The sequence below is a fragment of the Eurosta solidaginis genome, chromosome X (assembly GCF_040869045.1).
Source record: "Eurosta solidaginis isolate ZX-2024a chromosome X, ASM4086904v1, whole genome shotgun sequence".
Lineage (NCBI taxonomy): Eukaryota > Metazoa > Arthropoda > Insecta > Diptera > Tephritidae > Eurosta > Eurosta solidaginis.
The window spans coordinates 125,899,864-125,908,657 of NC_090324.1; the positions used below are offsets into that span (position 1 = coordinate 125,899,864).

Sequence of the window (8,794 nt, forward strand, 5' to 3'; positions counted from 1 at the left end):
TTGACATCCATATTCTATAAACACACTCTAGGGGTACCCGGGTCCACGTTTTGGCCTATATCTCGAGACCCTAGTCACCCAGTCACCTATCCTATGTTTCAAGTTAGATCAAACTACACACGGGGTGTAAAACAAATTCAAAATCGGTTCAGTAGTTTAGGTGTCCATTGGCCTCAATTGTGTGAGACGTGTTTTTTATATATTAAGATGTATATATGTGAATATGTTTGTAGCGTCATCACGCTAAAACAATAATTTGACAGTCTGCACAAATAATGCTGTGGTCTTCTTATAATGAGCCGATAGCCAGAATCATTCGCATTTGTAACACATTCGCTCCGCAACTAAATTTTAACGACAGCCTTTATTGTTTTAAGTTAAGCCTATTTGCACTGTTTAATTAAATGTGTAAACATGATCATAGTCTGTAAGAAATTTTGTTTCGATGACTGAAATAAATAAATAAATATGCAAATTTTAGTAAACTTTACACGCTTATATCTCATGAACAAATGAAACAATTTACGTATTATAGTTTAGCCAGACGAACCATGTTTTAGAATAATACTATAGATTCTTTGAAGTATTGATAGTGAAAATTTAATTAAAAACAAACTGGATTTAATAAGAATTATGTGTTGTGATATTTATGTATGATTGATTGTAGATGTTCCCTCTTGTGGATTGTGATCGAAAAAAAAAAGGAAATAGCGTCCATCGCTTATATAGCTTTGAACATTGGAGGCTCGTTCCAATTAGTTGTCATATTAAGAAGTGTCTTGGCCGGGCCACAGCTCAGGGATGGTGCCGGTCAAGATATAGTTCAGAAAAGAAAAAAAGTGGTATTAGAATTTTTAATTTATATATAAATATCTTTATTTGCAATAAAGATTGTGCACAAAAATTAATATATATATAAATTTCAGGTTACCTTTTGGTTGAAGCTGGAAACTGCGGCGGAATACGTCCTTTCTACTTGGTGTGTGAAAACAAGTGAAGTAAAAAATATATAACAGCTTAGTACCGCTTGCCAGTAAACCTGTTTATTTATTCCAGCGATGTTCATTTGTATGGTTAACATAAACAGTTTGACTGGCACTGTTAACAATATAAGAAAAAGTGCGAAGGCGACCTTTTATGTTTAGAGTTTGGGCTGTTGGCCTAAACATGCCGGCCCCTTGCGATACGCAAGATATATTTGGACATATTCCGCCGCTGGTTCGCAGAATTTGCTTAAATTAAGTTTAAAACTATTTTCAGCTCAGGTTCCCTTGGAATTACCTAAAGTCGAAAATTGAAGAAAAATAAAGAGAAAGAGGCCGGTTGTCCCGTTGATGACAACCGCTAAGCCGCGAAAAAGTCCTCTGGTATTAAGGAGGGGCCAAGGTATTAAGGAGACGGCCAGTCCGCCGGTTTGGCAGCACGCACGATGAGTTGCATAACGTGCATGCTTGATTGCTGATGCCTCGGTCATTCGCCACTCTTCCCGTCCTGGTTAGAGGTTGACGATCCATGGTTGCCTAAAGCTAGGGATAAAGAAAAGCAGTAAGAAGATATATGTATGTGTTGATATTTCTTGCCGTTTAAAGAAAGACTCCATTTATTTAAAAAGAAACGTACTATTTAAATGTATGAACTTAAATAATAGGCTAACATGTTGAGTGTGAAGCAAAAGATTTTTGTTTTTTTCACTCCATGAAATTTATATGGAATATCAAACGTGGAAATGTGCCTGAGTATTTAAATAAAAATATGGTATTAGTTGAGCAAATTCACAACGTAAATACGAGGACCAAACATAACTTCAAATTGCCGCTTTTTAAAACTGAAATTGATCAACAGAATACTTTCTACAAGGGTCTGAAAGGTTACAATGATCTGCCTTTGTATGTAAGATGTTGCAACCAAATAACAGTATTTCAAACAAAATTATATAAAAATTGTAAAACCTTCTGGCCGTAATGAATGAATAATAATAATAATAATAATAAAAAGTAACCTCTAAGGTGTAGTAGTACACACCCGATTATAGGGTTTTAATTTTTAATTGGGTTTAACTGAATGGGGTTAGGAAGATGCAAAACCTTTTCAACTAGCTCCTACGGTAAAGTCAGATCGGCTGGGTTGCCGAGAGCACCCACCCGAATATCGTGCTTTGTGCGAGCAGGGATCCGAACGAAGGCGGCAAAACCCCTGGTGTTATCACCTCGGCGTATACGTCGGCGCCAAGAACCAGCCGGATCGGTTTGGAGGCATAAAACTGTGGGTCTGCCCGGCAGATATGCTCGTAGGGAGTCGCCGTGCTGGAGTCGATACTGTGCGATGGACTAACGTGCTGAAAATCGCGGATGCACACCGCGTGGGTCGTCACCGTCTTGCTGTTTCCGTATTTCCCGCTGAATCGGATAAAACAGCCGAGCTCTCCGGCGGTGTGGGTGGTCGGCAGTGCTAAGTCCTGCGCCAGGCTGCGGTCGATCGTTGTGTGGGTGGAACATGCATCAATAAGTGCACGAATAAGATGTAATCGCCCCCGGCTTCCACCTTAACGATCGCAGTCGGCGTAAGGCTAGCCATCGGTCGCAAAGTGGGACCCGAGGTAGTGTTGCTGATGGGATTACCGTTACGGAATGTCGTATGGAGAGGTAGCTGGCGCGGCCATGGGGCCAGTCTACGCTCTTGGTTGCTGTCGTTGTAAGTGGAATTACCCGTGCAGTTTCGCTGGCGTGGCCGAATGGCCAGTCGACGTTCGTGGGTGATTGGATGACTCCGCGTGTGTCGTTTATTGAGTGAGCGGGAAGGCCGTGGTTCCGCGCCACTCTGGCTCAGTCTTTCATGGGCTAATAGGGGTCGGAACGGCCGTGGGTCCGATCCCCCGATGTATGGTTGTGGCGACTTTGTGATTGCTTCAGCCTGGTGATTTTCCGGTGCGTCGCGATAAAATGCTGACTCAGAAGCGTGAAGTGATAGTACCTCATCCGTATCTTCTCCTGCTTGGTGGGACCTACTCTCTCTGGATGCCTGTAGCATTTCGCGCTCTTCCTCTTCCTCCTCTTCCACTTGCTGCGCCCAACTTATATATGGCTCTGGTTGTCGTGGAAGATCTTCCATTGGTAAATGTAGTGTGGGGTGGTGTGGTCGGCCACATCGTCGGCACCTGCCGTCGCTGGAACAGTTTTTCGCGCGATGTAACATTGATAAGCAGTTCAGGCGGATGATCTCGCGCAACCGTTGCAGCAGGGTCTTCGCCCTGTAAACGGTGCACGTGCGAATCGGATGTCGACCGTCACATAGAGGGTACAGCTTGGGGTAGCGAGCGGCCTGGCGTTCTGCGGAGAATGTGGAAGAAAAACAAAAGGAAGCTCATTTATTTATTATGACTGTGGTACGCGTTCGGTGGTGGGTGGTCATTTTGATAGGGTGATGGATATTTTACCTGTTGCCGCCTTTTTCAGAGTGACGGCGTTATTTCGTAAGGTGAATGAGTTTATTGGCCCCTCTTGCTTTCGTAAAGTAGGCCTTACATGTGGAAATATCGTTTAAAGATCACAATAAAGCTCCTAATCGGCTGAAGATTTCCGCTCTGACGTGTCAGATTGGCGAGGCTTGCTACACGACGGTTTTGTATCTGCACGTACCATTATACTAAATGGTATGTGCCACCCCGTCGCACGTTTCTTTTTTCAGCTGATAGAGCTGATGTGATAAATTTGTAGCCGGAGAATTTATATGTATATACTTTTGTCGGAGAATTTATATGTATATACTTTTGTCATTGGCACACGCTAGAGCCTTAGCAAGAGCTGACTTTTTTTCCTTTCGGGACTGTTTAACTTCGGGACTCGGATTTTTTGTACCGAGGCCTTAATCATGACTGTTTTTTAACGTTTTTTGCTGGAATCAACAATTCCTACCCCCCAGCCAAAAATACCAAGCAGTACCGACGGCAAAAATCAAAAAAAATTTTTTTTTTTTGTTTGTTTGTTTTTTTTTTTTTTGTAAATGAGGGCATAATTAATTTTGAGTGAGGTTTAGCCTTTATTATTTTTGTGCGTAAGTATGTGTTGGGACTGCCCGAGGCGTCAGTATTGGCAAAAAACGCGATCCCGATTTTGTTGCTCTTGCGGGTTTTCGGTACCCGCGTGCGTCATTTGGCGCAGCACTAAAAAATAGGTTAATATATGTAAATACGTTGGGATAAGTATAATAAGGGCCAGTGCAAGGACTTTAACACTTAATTTACTTTCTGACCCGTTTTCAATTCTTAGCACTTCTAGTATCTTTCACCACGAAAGCCTAAAATCTGCCAACATTGCAATATATTTTGCATTGAACACTTGCCGCGATCATTTGGTACACGTATTCAATTGCCGAGTCCACCCAAATAACACTTAGCGGCGACACTAACCAATTTTAAAAAAATTTGTGTAGAGATTATGAGATAAATGTAGCAAAGGAGTACGCAAATATTTTTCTACGCTATTTTCGTCAGTTTATGTGAATAAATTTGATCGAAAAATGAACGTTTTAAGTAAATGGAATTCCAAAAAGGTGAGTATTATATAGACATACGCTATTTATATACGAATTTACATGTATTTCTTGTCTGGTTTAAATGTTTCTAAAAGAGTTATTTCCGTGAAATGTGCGTTATTTGTTTTTCATTAAATTATGAATTGTTTTGTACAAATATTGACTCTCGCTACTGTTTTCCAAAAAAAATTTACCAATATTCTTGTTAACATTAAAGGTCCGCGCACTGGTACAATCATACCAAAGGCAACGATAAAAAAAAACGTATTCATACTTATATGCTGTATTCAATGGGAAATTCCGATGAATTCAAACAACGGAAAATACATGGAAAGATTTTTTCGGTTTTTTTCATTCTGGATTACGGCGTGACTTGGCGTACAACCATTTTTTTCTCAATTAATTATTATATAAACGAAACAGGGCTTTCTTTGGCAATAACGATATATTCTATAAACTGCTTGTGTATCGTGAAAAGGATTCCAGCTAGCATCAAAAACTATAACACGATTAGCGCCAACAAGATTAATACCCAGTGACCCAGCACGGGTTGAAATCAAAAACAATTTTACGCCATGATTTGAATTGAATTCATCTACAAGACGTTCGCGCTCTTGAGAAGTTGTGGAACCGTCCAAGCGGAAATAAGACACTCCTCGTACCCAATGTATATTCGTATCGGGTATGTATGCCATTTGAAAAAAAATGTTTCTATTAAATTTAATGTTAATAGACTTTGACTGAAAAGCAGCACGCGATCGCCAAGTTTGACACTTTCGTTTATAATACAAAACAGAATTTTCATTTTTGGTGAATTCTCTACAATGCCAGGTCGATATTTTTTCATTAAATCAATAGCCCATTCATAGAGTGTGTTATCATCCGGTTTGACCTTGGCAACATCCTCTTCAGTGCTCAACGCATTTTCGGGCGCTAAAATTTTACAATCTTCTGTAAAAGCCTCAGCAGTGGCAGTACCACTTGTATTTGATAACATAGAATTTGTAGTGCTATCGGGTTGTAGTAATTCATTCTTATTTATGGGACATAGGGTCATATCAATACCAGTTTCAACTGTTTTAATTTCTTTTGCATCCAAATCGACAATTTGCGAAGAATCAGAGGTTCCATTAGTTTCATTTGCAGTCTCGTCGGCACGTTGCGGCACCATACCAACATAGTTCGGTTTCGATATGCATTCCATATTCTCCGTAGCCGATTGATGAGGAGAATTATTTACATTTGATTCTTGCCAATATTTTGGATTGCCATGCCCACCCATATAAGACGGTACCATATCGTTTTGCTGTTGGTTGTAGGGATCAGTTAATATCGAGCTTTTCATCAAATTGGTAAATTCTGTGTTCGGTTTGTGCGCCATTAAAGCTTGCACATTATCGCGTTGTGCCGCTGCTACTGGTGTTTGCGTCTCCGCCAGCTTACAAGCTGATGCAGAAGAGTTTACCTCAGGGGGACTAAACTCTTCTCTTGGTTTACTTATTTGCACCATTCGTTCAGTATTAGCTGCTATAGATTTATCCTCATAAGGATTTGGATTTTTCGATTCAGGCATGATAGCAGTAGCAGCAACAGGAGGCACAATAGCTGGTTCACCAATCACTTCAGATTCTTCCATTTCTAATTCCCAATCAATTTATTTCTTTTTCAAGAAAGTGTACAGCACATCCGGATGACTCCATATTTTACAACAAACCGTAAACCCTTTTAATGGATTAGGAATAGATTTAGTACGCACAATATCATTCATAAATGTATCATATAGTTGGCGTTGAAATTGTGTCATTCGTGTTAGTATAACATATTCTAATTTTTTAGGTAATGTTTGTTGTAGTACAACATGAGAACGACGTTGCACAAAACCAAGTAAGAGCGAATGCAATACGTGTGCACGGTAACGCATCAATTTATGATCTTCAGGTGTTGAATCATAACATTGTCCATTTTGTATGGGACGTTCGAACATATTACAAAATTCATTACGCGTACCCATATAATTGGGACGTACAAAATCCACCATACACCAATATTCCAATAGATTATTTTGTAATGGCCAACAAACGAAATAATTCATAGCCAATAAGTAAAACTCCACCTTCCTCAGCCCATTTCAGTATAACTTTAGCACGTGCATTCAATGTTTTATGTTGATCGTTAAGCATGAAAACATCAAATTGCCTCGGGCGTATGTGATCGGGATTATCAGAGTATTTCGGTAGCCACATATTGAATTCAGATACCCAATTTTGCAACGTATTTTTAGGCATTGCACAAAGTACCGTCTTTGATGGTGTATGCCGTAGGAAGATATCACAGAAACGAATCACTTGTAGCGTCTTACCCAATCCCATTGAGTCGGATAGTATACAACCAACCCCACTAGAACTTTTAAAACGTTTCGTTGATTCAATAATATTGTCGAACAAAAATCGTACGCCACCAATTTGATGTGGTTTTATAGTGCGCGCTATTTGCGGTGCTACAAAAATATCATCTCCACCCTCTGGATGTCCGATGTTGAGCAGTACACGTCAATGTTCATCGGGTACATTATATGCATCTTTCACATGTAAGCCACTATTATTCGGATCGTCCTCCACTTCTTCTTCATATTCCAGATCTTCCTCATCGTCCGATAACATAATGCAATAATCCTCAGAGGAGCTATCTTCAATTGTAACTACATCGCTAATAACTTGATCTTCTGCTGGCTTAGCACTATCATCATCATCATCACCATCAACTTGGGCTGCAGCGATTGGAACCGTAACATCTTTTTTTATGTCAATGTTTCAATTTTTTTTACCAAGCTTTTATCGCCAACAATACTTACAACAAATGGTAATGCTTGTGTATTAGCAATTTTCTCCGTTTCTGTAGTGGAAGCGGAGGTGGCGACTGCCTCGATATCCATAAATGGTGTTTCACTGGTAACCTTTGCTGCTGCTTGTCGCTGTGTTTCACGTATGATTTTCTGTTGTTCGGCAACACGTGCCAAGCGTTCGGATTCCTCACGTTGTGCTGTGAGGGTATTTGTATCTAATTGATTCTCATCATAAACATCGCGTATATTTTTGCGCATATTTGCAGTCTTTCTCTCCTCCGCAGACATTGTATTACTTAGCTTCTTCGCCTCAAAAATTGCGTCATCATAGTCAATCTCTTTCTTTCTCTTCTGCACAAATTGATCATTATTGGCATAGCTGCTACCAGTAGCAGAGGGATAGCCACCGACGCTAGTAACTGTTTCAATAGCGCTAGTTTGTTTAGTTATAAAATCTAATGATTGTTTGGCATTCATATCATTTATGTAAAGTGGATCGGGGTTTCTTAGATATTGTTGGCCATAAGGAACTTCTGGCAGCGGATTTCCGGTAGGGACATCCGGCCGTAAAAAGGGTTGGAATGGATCGGTGGTAGGCAGGTTTGTTGTTGGAGGATTATGTGCAGCATTCTGATTGTACGTATCAAGGATTATAAGAACATGAAGAATTTCCATATATTTAATATACGAAAAACATGAAAACTTAATTAGTGCAACAGTTTATAGCTTAATAGAGATCATAATTAAGTTATTGTAGTTCCTTTTCTAATTTAAATTAATTACAAGATGAAAAAATTTTATATCTACAAACAGTGCAATCTTTTCTTCACAAAAACCTAATCAAGTGTTTTGTGGCAGATGGGGATCTGCATTAGGGTGGTTGATTGGTCCTCGTTTCGTTGAACGAGCGCTGGGATTTTGGACATCCCTTTTTCTCGACGGAACTCTTCCGTCTTTCTGTTGGGGCTTCCCCGTCTCCGTCACCGCGAGAGCATAATTGTAGGGGATTGTGTTTACTCACGTGGCGAGCCCGGGGATTCCGCTGTGGCACATTGTGAATTTTTTAAAGTTAAAAGTAGAAAGTGTCGAGTGCCTTAGGGGGTTGGAATCTCCAGTGGGAGCCTCACACGGTGAGCCCATATGTAGGAGTATAGAGTGTTAGGTGTCCGGGTTGGGTGCCTTTCATGGGGGTGTTTGCGCTTTGCACTCACGTGCGTCACCCCAAACCGTCGACTTGTAGGTGTTTTTACACCCTCCCTCCCTCATGTAGGGATGGAGTCTCCTCGTGGTGGTACCTGGTAACGCTTCGGCGGCTAATTCGAAAGGCGACCTCTCTTCCCACTCCCCTTAAACCCTATTTTCCCTTCTTCTTCCTTTTACTTTTTCTCTCCCCTTCTCCTTATTGGGCTGGATCAAGGTGTT

General features: G+C 40.5%; 1 pseudogene; it reads right to left on the reverse strand.

Annotated features, from left to right (window-relative positions):
- Positions 1-4,891: 4,891 nt before the first annotated feature.
- LOC137235133 (helicase ARIP4-like) lies at positions 4,892-8,047 on the reverse strand (annotated as a pseudogene).
- Between the last annotated feature and the right edge of the window lie 747 nt (positions 8,048-8,794).